Raw genomic sequence first — 22,701 nt, 5'->3', positions numbered from 1 at the left:
TACTCGTAGAGGGTTCTAACGAATTCGGAACTTCAACACAACAATTCACACAACAATGCATTCATTAATCAGCTAAGACCTCACCACAAGCAATAAAAAACATAGGCCTAAACTAAGTTCTCGTGTACCTTAAACCTTTAACATAGTCAACTTAAAACTCAAATATCTCAGTCTATACTCAATAATTTTGCCTAAAAAAATTCCGTTCATCTTATAATTCACCTACGACTAATTCCCAACCTTTAAACTACAACAAAATACTCAATTCATGGTATGAACTTTTTTGACATATTTTATGGCTATTTTCTAAAAATTCATTAAAACGTTAGAAATCTTTAACGAAAATTTAAAGTAAGTTTAGAAACCTTCTTATCATGTCAAAACTAATTGAAAAACATTTTGAAACCACATTTTTACCAAAAATCCCAAAATTGACAATTAACAACCCAATTTTAGCTTTTATTAAAAACATGTGATTTAATGGCTAAAAATTCAGTTTTAAAGACTAGATAACATTAGAAACTCATAAGGAACCGAATCATTATGTTAGTTGACAAAAAGCCAAGAGTTTGAGCAAAAAACTGAAAAACCCACAAGCTTGACAATGGGGCAAACTAAGGTGTTTTTGGGTGTTTTTCTTAACTTTTATGGAGATTTATAACTTAAGAGATGATAGAAATTAAAAAGAATTAGGATTTGGAATTCAAAATTGATTGGGAGAGTTGAGAGATCTATGGATGGCACAAGTATGAGACGAGAAGAACACACCTGAAAATATAATTATAAATGGGGGCTTTTAGGTTGGATTTTAAAATCTGGTCTTATTGCCTTGTAAAAACTTACAATTTTGACTCTTTTATAAATCAACACAATTTTAAAAATTGAAAGTCTTTAAATCTCTTTTTCAAAAATTGATTTAATTTTCTAAAAACTATAGTAAAAAAATTACCGATAAATCATGTCACAGAATTCCAAACACTCTAAGGCTAAAATCACTAAAATACCCCTAAAACTCATAGGCCCTATTTTGGGGTGATACAGAAAAAGTGAAATTAGTTTTCATGTCATTTCCGTACTTAGTGAAAAACTACATTCATTTTTGAATGTAACCCACTTCTCTAACTAGTAGAGGGACCGATTAGACATATGTAATTACGGATAAAATGATTTATAATTAAGTTCCAACTTTTCGCTTATTAATTATAAACTCATTTAGTCATGAAGTCATTCCACTATAGTATCGTAACTTAACTCTCCCCAATTATATATCATTACAGAAGCTACTCAATTAGCGCCCTTTCAATGACCTTGGCATGAGTGTGTTACCTTAATATGATATCCTTAATCTTTTTGGGATAAATCTGTTCCCCCAATATGATCCCTTTTTTATCTCATGGTAACTATTACATCTTCTTTCATGAGTGACAAATATGATGCATGACCATGTTTACAAATGCCAATGAGAAATGAGAGGATATCATTTACCCATATTTTGGGCTATGAATTCCACTATTGTAAATGATGCTATATACTATAGAAGTTGTATACCTAACGCACCAACTTTTGGTTTCTTATCTATTCGAACTCTGACTTTTACTTACCTCAAAGTACAGAAGTCACGCATACATAGTCCATCATTTGCCCAAGAATAAGATATGCTACACTATGAACGTCACAGCTGAATAAACCCGTAAATGGATTTAGGATCTATTCCACTTGGATCCTGTTCAATGTACTGTCAGGCCAATTTGTCATATTAGTCTTTCTATCAATTTTCTCATTTCCGATTAGGCTAAAGACATGTTTAGGTTCATCCACTAATATAAGTTATCTTTCTGTATTACGACCTGACCACGTAATACCGATTAGTATAGTTGAAACATTAGAAAACTAGTGAGCTAATATTTGCTTCTATTTTGCTTTGCATGCAAAACCCACATGAGGACAATGTACAAAGGATATTAATGTAATTCATGAAAAGTTTTATTAAACTAATCTATTAAAAAATTACAAGTATACAAACGAATATACTACATTTAGAGCACCAGATCGAACAGTACTTACCTCTTGATGCACCACACTCAAAATCAAGCCTCAAATCTCTTGAATCCATCCTCCTCAAGGTTGAAATTTCCATTTTCTACCAATTTCTCATTCTCTCATATTCAAGAATATAAAAAGTTAGTATATAATTCAACCAAGTTTCCTCTTAGAGACCAAACTCAAATATTAATCTAGGAGAAGTTTAAAAGCACCATTACTACCCTTTATGAAGCTTTCTCTCACTAGCTTTAACTTTCTCTCTCTAGACTCAACCAAACCCTTGTCGAAAATTGAGAGATTAAAGGTAGAAACGAGTTTTGGAGATTAGTTTGGGTGTTGGCTTTTAGAAAATTTTAAAGAAATATCGTGAAAAATGAGAAAGGAGAGAACCTCCATAGGAGAAAGGGCTAGTTAATTGAAGCAAGAAGAGGGGTTGATAGCGGTTCCTTTCATCCTTTTCCAAATTTAAAATATCATCCAGTTGGGCCAAATAAGGATGGAAAAACCCAAATTTCTTGATAGATTCCAAATCGATCCTCTCCAAATGGAGTTGAGTTTTTTTAAAAAAGTGGATGTAAGGCAGGGTAGGGTGGATTTTTTTGTGACAATGAGTATAAAATGATTATGGAAGTTGCTTATCCACTCTAGCTTGCTCGACTGAATGAAATTTCTATTTTATGTTTAAATAAATTTAATTATTATTTTTAAATATTTACTTAACTTTAGAAAGATGGAAAATTTTAAATATAAGTAGTAAAAGTTAAATTGAAGCGGAGGGGGTGGGGATTGATGCATCCAACATCCATAAAGGTGGTAGTGACTTTCAAGATTATATATCCATAGTGGAGTGGGGTGGGTGGTGGAGTAGAGTATACCAATTGTGGAGTGGGGTGGATTTAACATTATCCATCTCCGCCTTGTTCCATTACCACCCCTAGGCCCGAAAGCCCAAATCTAATATTTAAGTTCAAAAATTCTATAAATTGTGGCCCAGTTTTCTAATAAAGGACCCAAAGGTAAAAATTTATCCTACACATCAAGTATATTATCCAAATAATATTTCCATTATAAAATTTTTGATAAATGACAAAAATACCTTATGTGGCAAAATTACCATTTTGCCTTTTTTGCTTCAAAAGCTTAATTGGTTCACAATCAAGCACTTAATCACTTAAATTTCATAATTCACATTTAATAATTAATAATAATCCTTTAATGAAAAAATTATGTTTTTCGATAAAATAAAAAAATTACAATTTAGTCTATGTACTTTCCAATCTTTCCAAGTTCGTCCCAAAAGTGATGTTTATTAGAAAAATACATATTTCAACTTATTATTATGCCAATTAACCAATAATAGCTTGCTTTTCTAACTTTGATCAAATATTCACTTTAGATCTCTAACTTTTTAGGATTTACAACTTAGTCCTTTTTATCACATTCTTAATTATAAAAATTCTTTTCATCAATTTAAATCTAAAATATTACCTTTTCTTTTATAAGATTCTTTTATCTGACTCATTTTTTCAAATTTTTTCGCCAATTCACTGTATTTATTATTGAAATAGTTTCACATATCTAATAAAAATTTTTGCAATGTTACACCTATAATAATTGAAATGATGCATAAATGGGAAACAATGTTGAACTAAAAGACTTGGACCATGATAATTTTCACACATTTTTAAATGATACATACATCTGGATGTTATTTTTAGCACACAATCTTTTATTAATGATTAAAATAATTGATAAAGCAAAGAAAATGAAGATGTTGCACAGGGGCAAAGCCAAAATTTCGTTTAAGGGGGATCAAAATTAAATTATAATTTTTACGATAGTAAAAATGCAATTACACCATTTAAATAACCTATATTTTTATAATTTTTAAAGTATTAAATCAAAATTTTATCATTTTTAGGAGGCCAAAGTACAATTTTATCTTTACTAATTTAAAATTTTAAAAATTTAAAAGGCCTAAATGGAAAATTTTTCATTGTAGGAAGACTGAGGTCCCTGCCAGCCTTTTAGATACGCCCCTGGTTGCACATCGAATTCATGAGTTTTGTTTTTAAATACAAAATTTGCTTTAAGAATATTTCTTTTATCAAATATTATGGTTTGCTTAAATCGATTATAATTACAATCAACATATTTTTAAAATTTAACTTAATATGTTTTAGTGTTGCAATCATTTGACAATGAAATCTTAAAAAAATAATAAAAATATTATTGAATTAGTACATACACAGGTATGAGAACTAGTATTTATAAATACTATATAAAAATAAGGTCCAAATAATTTATACATGGAGGGTATCTTCCATTTTTATATGTCAAGTCTTTTTTTGTCTTTGAGATTATTTCATGTATGGTTAAATATTAACAAAGTTGTCCATGGGTTTGGCCGAATAGAGTACAAAACTTCAGCTCGTTTTCTAGTCCTGAATCCAACTCGACCCAAAAAATGGGGTTAGACGTATTAAAATCTGAGACCAGCCCGACCCGCTTGTATTAAATTTTTTTATAACCTCTCCAACCCGACCTAGATGTTAGGCTTGATCCGGGAGATGACATTAACCATCGGGATGGTTAGTACGATCGAAGTTTTTAAAACAGTCAAGTTAAAACATTTTTTTACTTTTAGAATAAGCTTAGTCTATTTTTTAGGAAAACCCATAAGCTATCAAAAACCAGTTTAGATTAACTTTCCTATGTGACGGTGATTACTTTTTCAGAAAACTTGGTTAATTTTCCATTTATTTATTACTCAAAGTTTTAATTATATTTTTAGCAACAAAAAAAATGTTAACTAAGTTAGTTTTAATAAAAACTGAAGTTCATGCATAATTAAATAAAATACGTATTTCAATAACCTAAAACCAACTAAGATATCATGCATGCTATAAAAAAACCAAATCCTAAATCCCATATGCCACAATTCGAAAATAAAACAATACAGTCTCTGAATAAAACTATTAAATGAGAAATTTAATATATTTGGTAAAACCAAATAAATTCGCCGAGTCCCTTCGGATGCCGTGTCTGTGTCCTAAGCTGGTGGGTTATCTATAAGGATGAAAATAAAAGGGGAGTGAGTTATGAAGCTCATTGTGAGTTCTATAACAAGAAAATAAGTGCAAACAGTTGATAAAAACATACTAGATAACAAAGCATAGAAAGAGCACCATCAATTATTAATTCAGAGTTCACAGTTTATGTATGCACGTGTTTATGTATGGCAATGCAATTTCAATATATCAAAATAAATGTCTTACCCAACTCTGGTACACACTACAATGGGAGTTCCCCTTGAACTCCAACAACCTTATACACTGGGTTGTGGTTTAACCACAAATGGTTTGCAGATTAGTGTTGCCACTGGGCCGTGGATACATAACAAATTAATGTAGATAAAATTTGCCATTGGTTGTGGATGCACATCGTATTTGTAGTTAATAGGAAAAAAATAGTAATGGTTGTGGGTGCACAACAAGTTCGCAGATAAATTGCCATGGCTGTGCTTTCCACGTCAAATTTACAAATAAATTGCCAATCTTCCTCCGTACATAACTTCCCACCCGATGCAATGCAATATGATATGCTTATAATAGATCAATACGATAGCAATTAATATGCTCATAATAGTTTAATGTTGTAGCAAATAAAATGCTTATAACAAATCACAGCACTAGAAAAAGACATGCTTATCATGTGGGAGGATAATGGTATCATACGGCATGTTTAACATATAATCAATAATACAGATGCAATAAACATATATTATTCACATATCATGTGTATACAATAATAATTCGGTCAATCTGAACATGCATTCCAATATTGTTATTCTCAGAGGTTGAATTGAAGAAATAAAATTCTACAAACAGTTTGAGGACTATTCGGGGACTAAATTGAATAAATCATAAAATTTTGGGTAACACTATAAAATATGAAAAATAAGGGTCACACAACTATGTGGCCAGGCTGTGTGAAACGCTATAGACCATGTGGAAGGATTATATGTCCGTGTAACAAACTATAGTCATGTGGCATTTGCAAATTTAACCTACAAGAAGGACACGATCGTGTGGCAAGTCATGTGGAGGGTTCTTAGTCGTGTGAGGTTCGAACTAGCCTAAGGTTCCAGAGTTGCATGGTCGTGTTAGGGGTAGTGTGGCTCAAATCCAAGGCATGGTTGGCCCCGATTTAGTTGTAAAAGAACACACATCTTTCACTGAAAGCTCAATCGACGTCCCTTATGATTAAATCTAGTCAGATGCACCTAAAACGGGCCCTTCAAATGAAATTTATTAATTTCAAGAGTGATCAAGATTATCGAAAGATTCAATAAGAACTGAGAAAGATTGTAATTAGATTATAAGCTTAGATTGGATAGGGGTTTTACAAAAATTCGAAATTAAACATTGGGTTTGAGATGTACTTACCAAATTTTTGGCACTAATTAGGGATGTTATCGATGACAATTATTAATCCAGTAGAAAAATGGGTAACGAGGAATGAGTTGATTGAGGATGGAAAATAATTCTCAACAATTGGAATGGAAATATGATGAGAAGGAAAGATCAAGAAGAATATATAGAGAAATGAGAGAAAATTTCTAACTAGAATGGAAAAAGAAACAAAATCCTAATGTAATTAGGGAAAGAGGGACTAAATACCCAGGGTTTTCAAACTTTAGGGGGTTGCATGGTAATTTACCATTGTTGCAAAAAGTAAAAAGAAACAAGATCATAACCAGTAGGCTTAGGCCTATTACTTGTGTAGTTTTTACTCCAAACAATATTTTTTACTGTGGTTTTTATCCTAGTTTGCTAAAAATAAAAAAGAAAAGAAATGAGACAGGAGTGGCTTGAGCATAAGATCTTTAAGGAGTGCACTAACTACTTATCATCATGCCTATTCAATTTCTTTGTTAATTATTTCAATTAGACCCTTATATTTTGGGGCATGACAACTCTCCCCTCCTTAAAGAAAATTTTTCCTCAAAACTTAACTATTTCAAACAAATGTGGATACTATTGACAAAATGTCTCTTCTGGTTCCCATGTGGCCTCCTCTCATGCCATGGTTCCGCCACAACACTTTCAAAAGAGGGATTCGCTTCCTTCTCAGAACCTTTACATCACGATCTAGAATTTGTATGGCTTCCTCCTCAAAAGATAAATCTTGTCTCACTTCGATCTCTTCAATTAGTGTGATATGGGAAGGGTCGGATTGGTATCGTCTCAAAATGGAGACATGGAAGACGTCATGTATTCGGTCTAACTCTGGAGGTAATTCCAATTGGTACACCACTAGACCGACTCTCTTAAGGATCTTATAAGGTCCAATGAACCTAGGACTTAACTTTCCCTTTCTTCTGAACCTTAACTCCTTCCTCCATGGGGTCACTTTCAGGAAGACTTGATCTCTGAAATTGTATTCAATGTCTTTTATTTTTAAGTCCACATATGACTTCTACCTATTCGAAGCCGCTTTTAGTCTATCCTAGATCAGTTTAATTTTCCCCTTAGACTTTTGTTCCACTTTTGGACCCAAAACTTTCCTTTCCCCTAGTTCGGTCCAACAAAGCGGGGTTCAACACTTTTGACCATATTGTAACATCCCTAACCAGAATACATCGTTGAAATGGGGTTTCGAGGCATTACAAAACAAGGCACAACCTCCGAATAATTATATATGTATACATGTCATATATGCATAATTAAAACAAATAGCTGATTAAAGATTAAACATAAATTATTAATCATGAAGCAAATAAAATTCACTTGCATATAATCATATTATCACTTAAACAAACTTGACTTAAAACCATACAAAATATATGCACCCAAAATTTAAGCATGAATTATGTACTTAAAAAAATACATACATTGCCATTCACCTTATACTCAATCCAGCTGACCATTTAGAGATTACAAAAGCTAAATTAAAATTAAAATTTTTATTTTGTTACACATTTAGCTATCATTACCCGAATTAACATATACATTGTTTATTAACTTTGAATACATTTTTTTTCTTTTTTAAAGACAATTACATATCATTTATAAGACCAAAACGTACATATTTTCTTATTATTAGCTTGCGCATATAGATATCAATCAATTGAACCACTATCATTAATCCATATAAAACATATCATCTTACCCTTATTAAGCCACATCAATAATACTCTCAAGTACAAATCAAATATTTATCAAATACATCATAAGCTTATATAGCATGTTTATAACCTGATTAGTACATAACAACCTTAACCAACATATGCACAAGTTATAAACCGACAACCCATTATTCACCATTCATTGACCAAACATATTAACAACTTTGGTAACAATTCATAAGACCTAATATACACATGTTTTTCCACATATTATAACCGAACATAACTATCAATTCATCTATAATATACTTAGCATATTTACTTATTAATTCAACTCACATTTCAAGACCTTAACACACCCAGCATAACCTTAACATATACATCACATACATATGAAATGCATTTGACTTTTGATGCAACTCAATCCATGACAAATTTTCAAATAAATCATTAGCAAAACATACCAAACGAATCACATATATATATACCATGAAACATACCTTAAAAAAGTTTAAATCACAATCAAATACACATAAATTTTAAGCATGAAACCATGCATATCAAAATAAACAAGCCATTTTCGCATGGCTTATAATATATATACACATCATTCAAAATATATTCAAAAAAGTGGTATCGTCTATACATGCCATAGGTTAAAGTTTAACCTTTATAGATACCGATAACGAACGATAATGTGATTGACTTCGCTGACGATCCCCGAGCCCGCAACTAGATCTAAAATCTATAAAACCGAGGCAAACACATATGCACGGTAAGCTATCAAAGCTTAGTAAGTCATAAGCAAATAAACAATTTAATGTCATTAATAATTCAATATCACATAACTGAATTATTCAATTCATATTCATATATAAAAGCATATAAAACATAATTATGATTTCACATACACTTACCCTTTGGCCGAATATAACCTTTTCACACACACACATACTTACATTGCATCATATAATTTTGTATCACAATTGAAGTAACCAACTTACCTTGATATCATATGTTATTTAACTATTACATACTTGTACTATCATGTACTTACATGTCACATTTATCATTCATTGGATCCATAGAATTTGTGCTAAATAATTTATAGAGGCCATAATGAAGTTATTCCCATCGTCATTTTAGTTTCGTACACTTAGTGCCTGTTATTCAACATCATCATTTTAATTTCACACACTTAGTGCCATTCATATAGCCGTACCTATTCCATACTCGCACACTCACTGCTAAATATCGATAAATCACATCCATGTCTATTTCTGCTTCCCGAGCTTAAACACATTCGGCTACACATATATATTTGCATATTTTCATTTCAGCATATATATAACTAATATTTATTTAGTTATTATAACATCTATTTGCTTATAAACTTACCTCAGACAACGATCAACCGGAACGAAACGATTAATTGACGACTTTAGTTTTCCCCCGATCCAAGTCTAATTTCTTTAATTCTTGATCTAAACATATTCAAATTGAAATCATTCAAACATAATTTCATTCAATTTATTCCAAAAACACATAAATGGGAAAATTTCCATTTTGCCCCTGACATTTTACACTTTTCACAATTTAGTCCCTATTGCATAAAACACAAAATATGCAAAATTTCAATAACCCATGCTTAGGAAAAATTTAACCCATGATTATAAAAGTCCATATATTTTATTTATTTCATATTTTAGTCCTTTAATTTTTTATCTTTACAATTTAGTCAAAATTACTCAAATTCATCAAAAATCCAAAAACAAAACACTATAATCTATCACATATCTTTTATTTTCTACCATAAAACAACAAAATCAATGGAAAAACAAAAAATCATCATCAAATTCAAAAATTAAAACATGGGCTTTGTAGTACTCGAAGTAACGATCACAAAAATGTAGAAATTAGCAAAAATCGAGCTCAAAACATACCTAAATCAAGCTCCCAAGTGTGCCAAACCTTAAAGGTTTCCAATGTTTTCTTTTTCTTTGAGTTTCGGTAATTACAAGGTGAATATGCATGTGTTTTTACTTTATGTTTTATTTAATTAACCATTTATTAATCATTTACCAATTTAACCTTTATAATTTAATTTAAAAACCATATAATACATGCCCACTACCGTCCACTCACCTTAAGAGTGGCCTAATTTCATTTTCAGGACTCTACATTATAAGAACAATAGCAATTTAACACTTACACATTAATTGGCCACTTTTACATTTTACGCGATTAAGTCCTTTTAATTTAAATCAAGCATCCAAACGATAAAATTTTAAAACAAAAATTTAGCACACACAAATTCACATAGTATAAACACCAAAAGAAATTTTAAAATATTTTTTTGACTCGAATTTGTGGTCTCAAAACCACTGTCCGACAAAGGTCTAAACCGGGATGTTACACATACAAGGATTCATAGGGTGCCATTTGTATAGTCGATTGGAAGCTATTATTATAGGTGAATTCTGCTAGAGGAAAATGTTCCTCCCAACTACCTCGAAACTCGATGATGCAACCTCTTAACATATCTTCCAATATTTGAATAACTTGTTCAGATTGTTTATCGGTTTGAGGATGAAAGGTGGTACTAAAATCAAAACGAGTACCCAGTGCCTTGTGAAGTTTTTCCAAAATCAGATGTAAAGCGGGGACCTTAATCTAAAATAATTGATACAGGTACTCCATGAAACCTTACAATCTATGAGATATATAACTTAGCAAGCTTTTGCAAAGAATAATCCTTGTGGACATGTATGAAATGAGCTGACTTTGTCACATCCCGAAGATCGAGTTAGTAGAATTGGGTATTAGGTTCTGGGCTTGAGAGAAAAATTGGGTTTAATATCATAGAAATTAAAATAGGACAAAATAATCAAGTAAATAATAATGGTAATAATAAAATATTAAAATGATTATTCGATCTAAAATTAGGTGGTGAAAATTAGGATTAGGTGATCGGCTATTAAATAACTTAAAATGAATTTTAAAAATAAAATCAAGTTTGAAAATAATTGAGAAAAATGTGTTTTAATTAAACTAAGGACTGATTTGAAAAATAAGGGAAAATAAGGAGTCTTTAAAAGGCAAATTTCCCTTAATTTTTTGAATTGTTTTTTCATCTTCCTTGGTTTTTTAAACAACTTGTCTCATTTTTTTCCATTTAGCTTCACATTCTAAATTTTCCCCAAGTTCAAATTTGATATTTTCTCTTAAAATTAACTCATCTTTAATGATTTATGAGTTATCCAAACACCTCAACACCTTCCAATTTTAAAGAAAAATCATTAAATCCTCATCAAATCTGTCATTATTTTTCTCACGTTCAACTTGGAATTAGCTCCACAACTTGTTGTTTTCTTCAAATTGAGGTAATGTCTTGACTTATTATGATGAGATTAAGATTGTTGTTTTTCTAATTCAGAATTTAATCGAGTGTGTTAAGAGTTTTTAAGATGTAAAGCTTTTTAATTAAATTTTGGTTCAACAATGGTGAAATTTGAAATAATGAGTAAACCTACTATTTTTGATTGATTTCTAATCTATTTTTTAACTAAATAGAAGGTATTTAAACTCAATTTGATAGATCGGTATCCAATTTTAATGAATTTTGAGTTCCCCCATTTTACGTGTTCATACAAGCTTAATTTTCCAAAAAAAATAAAATTCATGAGATTCGATAAAATTAAAAGTTTATATTTGTAATAAGAGGTTACATAGGATTTTTAGAAACTTAGTTAAGGTTTAGGAACAAAAATCGAGTGAGAAAACCTTATATTTCGACAAAATGAGTTGATTTTTGGCTTGAAAATGGTGGATCTCGTATATCTTGGCTAATCTTTGGTTTTAAAGTGATTTCTAACTCATTTTATCTAATTAAAAATCATTTTATCTTAATTTAACAAATCTTTAATGAATTTAAGCAAATTGAATGTTTTCCCCTTTTAAAAGATCACATAAGCTTGATTTTTATAGAAAAATTAGATCGGTGAAATTGATAGTTTGGATATGTAATTAGATTATGTTTAGGATGTATGAAGTTGGAATCCAATCTAAGAAGTGATATTTGAGTGGTTAAACACATATTTCAACAAAACTAGATAAGTTTTTGGCATAGAGATTAAGAGGCTTTGATTTATGATTTTGGAATGATTTAATGGTGTTTATTGCTGTTAGTAATGCCTTTTAATATGTTTGATGTGTATGAAAGTGCCAATTCATTTAGGAACCCCCACAAGTACGGATAAAGGCAAATTAAAGCTTATTTGAGCATTGTAGTTGAACCAATGGTTGCTAGGGTGAGTGGTCTAATATACTGCATTTAAACTCCAATACGCAGACTAAGGTAACATATGCGAATCCCCTGCTTAATGAATATGTGAACCTTGATTTCTCCTGGTGCAAACCATTGTAATATTGTTTGAGTGTAGGGTATGTATGCTGTGCGATTTTAGTGAGCCAAATGCATGAATTTAAAATGTGCATGTAGTTATAAGAATAAAATTGAAAGGTCGTAGCTGTAAACCTTGTACTTGATGTGATAAGTGTGTGTGAATTGTGCATTGAATTATTGCGTGTGTATGTGAGTATAATATTAAAGGCAAGCTAATGTACTAAAAAGGTATGTGTATATATACAATATATATTCTTGGGTTTTGTTATATATATAATATATATGCGTGGGTCTTGATTATATATAATATATATGCATATATGGTTTTTGTTTTATATAATATATATGTATATGAGTTTTGTAATGCTTGCGAACTAATAAAAAAAATAATGTGAACTCTTTTAACATGCAAATTTTACTAATAATTCCCATCTATGCATGCACGAACTAATATGTGAATTATGAGCTCTACGACAATGCAAGATCTAATTAGTGCAAATATATATTTTTGTGAAATGCTAGATGCGAGCTCAACTGTAGTGCGAGCCAACTAATGTTGTGTATTGTGTTATATTGTGAACCATGTTAACTTGGCGAATTATATTATTATCGCCAATTATGTTAATTTAGTTATTTGTATTAATATGGTGAACTGTATTAATTTTCCAAATTGTGTATTGTGAGATTATGAGTTGTATTGTATATAAGCTAAGCTATTGCGTGCCCTATGATAAATACAATATGCAAACAATGATTTATGTGAGATATGTCATGAATGATATGTGAACTATGTTATGTATGCAATATATGTTGCATGAAAGTTATATTATAAGTGAACCGTGCTCTGTTGGGAATTGTAAATTGCGAACTGAGTTATAATGTGCGAGCTCTGCTTAATTGGGAGCCCTATTATACTGAATATTGTGAATTTGTAAAAGAGATATTTTGGCATTGTGACCTTATGGGATCATTGGATATAGTTGGAATGCCAAATGATTCTGAGTACTCACCCTCTTTATTGCGATGGGCATTGTGCCTGGAGATAGTGTTTGAGAGATAAGGGAATGTTGAGCATAGCTCCATTCAATGGAGACAGCGTAGGGCTCTATGAGTCAAGAGTGTTGGAGAGTGTGAGCATCCGTGTTACACTTATATCAAAGACAGTTTAGGGATCTTTGAGTCCAAAAGCAAGACGTTGTAAGGAGATTCGTTTATCTAATGTGTGGTGATAGAGTTCACTTATAGGTGGTGATAAAGTCCCTTATATGTTTCATAATCACAAAAATGACAATTTATCATTGTTTGAGATATATGAGTTACGATGTTGTATGGATGAATTATTATATTGAATGAACTGTTATATTGAATGAACTATTATTTCGTATGAACTGTTATTTTATGTGAATTGCCTATTCTTTTGAACCGTTTAATTTGTGTGAACTGTTATCTTGTGTGAGATGTGATAAAAAGTGAATCCTTTAAGTATGCCTATTTCACCTAACCAGACTAATGTGTTTATTTGTAGTATGTTTGAGCACTCATTGAGATTTCTTAAGCTCACCCACTATTTTATATCATTGCAGTGATTTAGCTTGTGAAGAGTTGAAGAAGTGAGCCATCTAAGTGATGCATAATGAGGCTATACCTTGGTATGTTGATGTGTTCCCATTTCCAATTGGGGAAGGCAATGTGATAGGTGCTAAAAGTAACATGTTTTAGTCTCATTCTTAATGCGTTTTTTGGTGATTATTCGATGTTGATGGTGAATTTTATGCTCCTAATCCTTTAAATTCATGTTTTTAAACTTAGGAGAGCATTTGGGAGAAAAAGGAGTGAAAAACAAGTGAAAATTGAAAATTTTGAGCAATTTACAAGGGCCATACAGGCTATACCATTCCACACGGCTGTGTGAGCCTCAAGGGCTGGCACATAGCACATCCATGTGGTAGATCGTGTCAATTTCGCAAATTGCACTTTGAATAATAGAAAAACGCAATTTTTAGGGTTTTGGGCATTTTGAGACCTATATATGACAAAAATAAGAAGATAGGAGTAAACTGTCATAAAATACTCAAGAAAACAACTTGAAAAACACCATTGAAGCCGATTTTGAAGTAGATTTCCAGCAAGATTGAAGATTCTCTTTTTATTTCTTTGGAGATTATTATGAGTTTTTTTATTTCTTGTGGTTATAGTGTCTCTAGGATGTTTTAAGTTGCAAGCATGAACTCATTTTCTAAATACCTAGGGGAGATGAACCCTATGATGAAATTTGTCTTTTGATTTTTATTTTATGCAATAAATACTTAGATCTTGTTCTCAATTATGTGTGTGTAATTCTTGGTTTAATATTTCTAGACTATTAATACATGTTTGATGTGCTTAAATAAAAAGAGGAATAGACCCTGGTTAAGAGTAGATCTTCCATAATTGAGTGGAGTTGCATGCAATCCTAGAAATAGAATGACATAAATCTATCGGATTAGAGTAAAATCTAATAGGGCGAATCCATAGATCGAGTTAATGCGATAATAGGGGTTTTAATTAGAACAAAATTTCAATTAATCAACCTAGAGTTAGTTGTTGTTATTATTGAAGAGAGATCTTAACATAATTTAGAGATTTCTACGGATCAATATACTAAGTGAAGAAATTGTGTAATTTAGATTGATAGCGACAAATGAAGTCTAGGTGAATTCGTTCCTGGGTATTGTTCCGCTTCATGGTTGTTTACTTGATTATTTTCATGATTTTTTCTTTGTCACGTTCGTAGTTAATTAGTTTAGTTAATTTTAGTTTTAATCAACCACTGGAATTTATTGGTTAAATATGAAAAATAAGGTAATTACTAGTACATTTAGTCTTCATGGGAACGATATCTTTGCTCGATGTAACTATCCTATTAATTGATATGTACACTTGCCTTTGTCAAATTTGTAGTTGGTTTCATGGACACCACAATGTGGGATCAAATTATGGGATTTAAAATTAGAACTAGTTATAATTGTTGGGTTATAATTGGACATTATGGACTTTTTAATTGGTTTGATTTGGAACATTTATTACTGCTTTAAGTAGATGAATGAATGGTAGATTTTGAATGCTTGATGAATGGTATGAGTACTTGTTTGACTAACTTGTAAGTGCAGGTTAAAGAGCTGTTGGTTATTGAGGTAAGTCTTATATGTTTTATGTGTGATTTGGAAATTAATCATGAGTTTAGTTTGCATGAAATGTAAAATTGGAAAATTTACGTAAATAGTTGGTGGCCTTTGAACTAATTAAATGGTGATGATTTTATGAAGAGATGTATGATGTTTTAATGAATCTTCCTAAACAAGATTTATATGTATTACTATACTATACTATTTTCAACCTTGTGGAATGATGTTTTCCAACATTTTACTACATTACGATTTAGATATAATGATTTGTTTTAAAATAAAACGGCTTTTAAAATCTTTTCAAATATAACATTTTAAATACGCTATCACCTGCATGAATGTTCAATTGAAGCTTTTAGAATATTTACTCATTAATAATTCAATTTATGAATTATGTTGATGATCTGATGATCATAGTAGCGAAGCGGAAGCATGAATTTATGACTTTACATATTTAAATGAATAAGTGCGTGAGGTGTGATTGGTTGAATAGTTTGTTTTGTGGTGTTTTGTTGAAGAGTCACTTCGGTGGCTAATGTGACGTTCAAAATTTAGGTCAGATCATCCTGGCCGAGTTTGAGGCATCACAGACTTAGTTAATCGGTCTACTATCACCCAAATGGAATCTTTCTTAGTGGGCGCTAAGGGTAACCCACTAATAAATTTCGTTGTTATTTGCTTCCACTTCCATTAAGGTATTTTGATTCGTTGTAACAACCCAGAAGGGAACTGATGTTCAGTTTTCACTTGTTGACACGTTAGGCACTTAACCACAAATTCAGTCATGTCTTGTTTCAGTCCAAGTCACTAGTACAGTTCTTTTACAACCCAATACATCTTATTTCTTCCAAGATACATGACATAAGGGCTAGCATGCGTTTCTTGAAGTATAGTCTATTTTAAATCCTTGTCGTTTGGTACACAATACCTTTGTTGGAAGCACAAAATACCACTAACGTAAAACTCGAAATCTTCAGTTTTTCTATCCTCCACCTACTTTATCCGCGACAATAAAGTCACATGTAAGTGTTGTTTGGCCTTGATCTCATTGGCTAAGGTGGGTTTCACTTGTAGCTCAGCTAGCAAGCCTCCATCGTCCACTAAACTTATCCTAGCAAACATTGCTCTTAAGTCAGTTATCTGCTACCTACTTCGAGCGTCTGCCACTACATTGGCTTTCTCGGGATGGTATTCAATTACACAATCATAATCCTTTAACAATTATATCCATCTTCATTGCTTCATGTTCATTTTTTTGGGTAAGAAGATATTTGAGAATCTTATGATGGGTATAGATGTAGCACTTCTCATTGTACAAATAGTGCCTCCAAATTTTCAGTGAGAATACCATTGCATCCAACTCGAAGTCATAGGTTGGGTAGGGGAAACACTAAAATATAAAAAAAATGTAGCACCTTTCCAAGATGACTTCATGCACATTCTAAGTAATTTCTATCGAACTTTATGATTTTTTTATAAAATAATTAAATTGAGCTTAAATTATACTTCATTTCGAATTTTAGTTATTTTTATACTAAATTTGCATAATTTGGCTAATTTTTGATAGTTTTGCACAATGGGTGAAAAATTAGCTCAAAAGTCACCTTGAATGATCCAAGTATCAAGGCACCTTGGGAGCTCAAGATGATGAATTAAAAGCCATGGCGGGCCAAAATTCATGCTGTTGGACTTATTTGAATCAAATAGTCCAAGTGAATTTCTCTTGAACGGACAAAAAAGGCTTGAATTGAGCAACTGAAGATGAAAGATGGACGAGCCCAAGAGAGCAGCCCATTTTCGACCCAATTGCTGCCCAAATCATATAATTAAGCCAATTATACTATTTTCAAAACAACCCTTAACTCGTTCTAACCCCTCCATTTTTGGCGCATTTTCACTTGTGGCATTAAGCTAAATTTAGCAAAGCCATCTCAACCCTTCTCCCTACTATTAAGGGCCGGCCATGAGAACGGGAAATGGTTGCTATTTTTAGCTAATACAAGCTACCATCTCCCACTATAAATAGCTCTCCTTGCCTCCTCATTTCTCATCAACTCATTCATGCACCATCCACCATTCATCATTTTCTCATCTTTTCTTTCACTTCTCTCCTTCATTCACCTTTTTTCTTTCATTTTCTTGCCCCTTCCCTTTTTCAATTTCCCCTCTTGAGAAAGAGCTAGCATGCCTCTTGGAGCAGCAACAATCAAGCATTCTTGAAGGTTGTTGATCCACAGAACACGCTAAGAGGAAGAGGAGCAAGCAAGTTTGGCTTTGGAGAATCATCAGGATTTGCCTTCTAGTTCCCTTCTCTTTATCTTTTATGTTTATTTTGTGATCATAAACTTTAATACTTATTGTTTTGATGCTTCTGTTTTAATTAAAATGACTTAAATCTCGTTTGTGTTAGATTGATTACATTTTGTCCACTTAAATTGTTAAAATCATTTTTTGTTGTTATAGGCTTTGGTAATTTGTTCAATTAGATAAAATCATGCCTATGTTATGCTTGCATTATAATTGTAAGGTAACAACTAAATTAATTATTAATCGGATTGAAATTATAATTAACCATCACAATATCTAATTGGCACATGTTTAATCTTCTAAGGTAAATAAGGGTTAAATTAGCAATCATATTACACAATATTCTTACCTTACATGACTTGTAAGATTGTTGCGATTAAATTGTTTAGTATAAAAATATATTTAATTCACTCAATCTTATACTTGCTTATGAATTGATTAACTAATTCAACATAAGAATATGTTTATTTTATTCATTTAATAAGTATGTATGTGCATTAGTTAGAAAAAGACCAAGTTGCCATGAAATTATTCATAACAACATGAGATTAATTAAATTGATTAATCTAACACACTTATGTCATATTGGTTAAAACATTTTTTAAGAAATCGTGCATTGGAATTTTTTTTCTTACTTTAATTGATCACTTAGTTAATTCTTACTATTTAGATTACCTTATTGAAAACAATTATTTCACTCTACCAATTTGTTTAAACTTACATTTCATAAAAACTTACTTGTACAGTCCCTGTGGGTACGATAACTCAAAATTTTTGTCACTCTATTACTTGATACAGTTATGTACACTTGCACATTTTCATTGTTCCAAGTTTTTGGCACCGTTGTGGGGGACTATTTTAAAGGACATTATTTGTGAAATTGTTAATTTTGCATTTTGTTTTCTTTATCTGTTAAATCTGAATTTCATTATTTTCTATGATTGTTTCAGGTGTTTATTTGATCAAATTATTGACTAACTCCACGTAGATCCTAAAATAGAAAGACTTTTAGACAAAAGAGAAAGCAAGCAGGGAAAAGAAGGACCGAAGTGATGAATTTTGAAAATCAAAATCGAGGAAATGAAGCAAATCATGCCCAGAATCCCATCCTTGTTGTTAATGACAGGAATAGAGCCTTAAGAAAGTATGTCATGCCACTATTTAATGAGTTTAATCTGGGAATTAGAAGGCTCGAGGTCAAGGCACAACAAGTTGAACTAAAGCCAGTTATGTTCCAGATGCTTTAGAAAATGCGCTAGTCTAGTGGAATGCCTATTGAAGATCCTCACCTTCACCTCAGATTGTTTATGGAGGTGACTGATTCCTTCAAGCTAGCCAGAGTACCTGAAGAGCACTAATGTTGAAGTTGTTCCCATACTCATTGAAGGACAGAACTCGAGCTTGGTTGAACTCAGTGCCACCCGATTCTATTATAACATGGCAAGAGTTGGCAGAACACTTTGTAATGAAGTACTTTCCACCTAGCAATGCTGCTAAGTTTTGAACTAAGATCCCTAACTTCCAACAAATGGATGATGAATCCTTGTATGAGGCGTGGGAGAGATTCAAAGAACTATTACGAAAATGCCCTCATCATGGAATTTCGCATTGCATTCAGCTGGAGACAGTTTACAATAGTCTCAACACACACAAGGATGGTGGTGGATACTTTCGTAGAGGGAACACTTCTTTCTAAGTCTTATAATTAGGCTTATGAGATTATCGAAAGAATCACTAGTAACAATTACCAGTGGCCAACTAATCGAGCCACCATAGGATGTAGAGTTGTAGGAGTACATGAAGTTGACGTGCTTACATCCTTTGCAGCTCAGATGTCCTCTATGTCCTTAATGCTTCAGAATCTTACTACTAACGATTTTAATAATAATCTAACAGGACAAAAACCTAGCCTATTTGAGAACATCTCATGTTTTCTGTAGAGATGGACATATGTTCAAAAATTGCCCACCAAACCCAGTGTCCATCTATTATGTGGGAAATTTGAATCAGAATGGAAGTGGGCTAGGATCATAGTCAAACTGCTATAACCCTTCATGGAGAAACCATCCAAAATTCTCATAGAGTAACCAAGGAGCGGGTCCTAGCATCACTTACATGCAATCGAGGCCAAGTCAGCCGATAGATTTTAATCGATAAATTCAAAAATCATCCCAAGCTGAATCTTCCAATAGCTTGGAGAACTTGTTGAAAGCGTACATAGCGAAGAATGAGTAATGATTCAAAACTAAGCAGTGCTAATTTAAGGCAAAGTGGAAAAATTGAAGAAATTGGAGAATCAAATGGATCAAATAACTAGTGAACTATGAAACAAACCACAAGGCGCTTTGCCTAGTGACATAGAAAACTCAAGAAATTCGGGCAAGAAGCATTGTAAAGTGATTACTCTGCATAGTGGGAAAACACTAGAGCCCAACGTTATTGAGGTCAACTATGAGCTCACTGAAGCTCAAGAAAAAGAAAAGTTTCAACCAACTATTGAAACTCTAGCTTTCTAGAAGTCAGAATCTATGAATTCTAATAAGGTAATCCCAAAACCAATTGATTCTGGTAAACTAACATCTTTGTTAGATGTAGGAAAAATGTAGCAGAAGAAAGATTGTCTATCACAAGTTAAGAATATTCCACCACCCTACCCTCAAAGCCTTCATAAGTAGAAGCAATAAGTCCAATTTAAGAAGTTCTTAGACATACTCAAGCAACTTCACATCAATATTCTTTTGGTAGAAACTATTGAGAAAATGCCAAATTTCGTGAAATTTATGAAGGATGTCCTGTCAAAAAAGAGAAGACTTGGAGAGTTTGAAATTGTAGCATTGAAAAAGGAGTGTAGTGCATTCCTGCAAGACAAGCTGTCCCCAAAAATGAAGGACCTGATAAGCTTTACGATACCATGTAGCATAGGAGATTCTTATTGCAAAAGGGATTTATGTGATTTGGGATCAAGTATCAACTTGATGCCAATGTGTGTTGTAACGCCCCAAATTTTGGGCTTAGAAGAAATAGGTTTTGAAGAAGGGAATAGTGACACATAAATATTTAGTTGTGCAAGGAAGTGACACAAATTGTTTGTTTGCTTTAATGGCTAAGTGATTCGGGTGTGTATGGGAGTGTTTGAGAAGCCTGGGTTCAAGTCTTGGCTTTTATAGAATTTTTTGTTTTGCTCTTAAATGAATCTGGACACTGGCATATAGACCTTATAAGTAATAGTGTTTGTTTTATATCACAAAAAGAGCTTGTGGTCAAGGGGCAAGGTGGCGTGTTGTGTAACTGTAAGGTTTGAGGTTCAAGTCCTAGGGTGTGCAATGAAGTATTTATTTTGCTGCTTGAGCTGGGTTGGTGGTGGAGTTGGACTGGAACACAGCCAAAGGGGAGTTTGAATAAAGTTTGTGCTGGTCATAGAGAGAATTGATGAGGGATATTTGGAGAGATTTGAGGAGAGAATATTGGGACTTGGGGAGGTTGTTGTTGTGGAGAGCTATATATCATCTCATTTGCTCATTGTTCTGAATGAAGGAGATCGGCGAGGCTTTCAAGGTATTCGTCGCTTTTTCCAACCTGCATTGTTTCCATTCCTAGCTGGTGGTGGTCGAGGTTGATTGGCACATTGCCTGGGAATCATGGGTGCGATGATCATTGATTTGCGGAATAAGAGGTGTTCGGATCAAAGGGAATCTGCAAATCGCATCAGCTGTGTAAACTCCCCACTGTAACTATAGAATGGCAAAAGCTGAAAAGTTGAAATACGACGTTTGAGACCATACGAATGTGCGATAGCTTGTGTGGAAAGCCGAACCTGCGAGTCTTAGGTCGAAATGGGCCATGTTGGGCCGTTTGGGCTCAATGGGCTTGTATGCCCCACACGGATGAAACCCACTATTTGTGGCAAATACTAGACTGGGCTATGTAGATCCTATAGCTATGGCAAAATCTAGGCTAAACGGGCCGCAACAGAGTGTGGGCTCATTGGGCCGAGTAATGGACCTTGGGCCCATTTATACTGTTATGATCATTTAGATTGCTTGAGTCGCTCGAGGCGACTGCGGACCTTTCGAGAGGTCAATATTTGGACCGAAATATCCTTTATGGGTAAAATGATCAAAATACCCCCGTAGGGTAGAATACCAAAATACCCTTATAAGGTAAAATGACCGTAATACCCTTGTAGGGTGAAATGACTATAATGCCCCTATAGGGTAAAATAACCGTAATACCACTGTAGGGTAAACTGATTGTAATGCCCCTGTAGAGTAAAATGACTGTAATGCCCCTGTAGGGTAAAATGACTAAATACCCATGTAGGGTAAAATGACCGTAATGCCCTTGTAGGGTAAAATGACCATAATACCCCTGTAGGGTAAAATGATTGTAATGCCCTGGTGGGTAAATGACTATTTTTGCCCCTCGAGGTCAAATGATTGTTTTGTCTGTGGTTAAATGACTGATTTTTCTGTGTCTGGTATGAATGATTTGTCTGTGATTTGAATGACTGATTTTGAGCATGGCATTCTGCATACACGACATACTACATGGGGTTGGGATACTGTTATGGAGGAAGTACTGTACTGATGGCTCTGCCACAATCACTGTTACTAGTGGCTTGGCTACATATACTATTGCTGGCAGCTTTGTTG

General features: G+C 32.7%; 1 non-coding gene across 1 annotated transcript; it reads right to left on the bottom strand.

Annotated features, from left to right (window-relative positions):
• Positions 1-19,544: 19,544 nt before the first annotated feature.
• Positions 19,545-19,651, bottom strand: LOC121215231 (small nucleolar RNA R71). Its single transcript, XR_005910960.1, has one exon. It is a non-coding gene; the product is annotated as a small nucleolar RNA R71 (small nucleolar RNA).
• Between the last annotated feature and the right edge of the window lie 3,050 nt (positions 19,652-22,701).

This window comes from Gossypium hirsutum, chromosome D02, assembly GCF_007990345.1.
Source record: "Gossypium hirsutum isolate 1008001.06 chromosome D02, Gossypium_hirsutum_v2.1, whole genome shotgun sequence".
Taxonomy (NCBI): domain Eukaryota; kingdom Viridiplantae; phylum Streptophyta; class Magnoliopsida; order Malvales; family Malvaceae; genus Gossypium; species Gossypium hirsutum.
The sequence above is the reverse complement of the archived record's forward strand: the minus strand, read 5'-3'. Positions and strand labels throughout refer to the sequence as shown.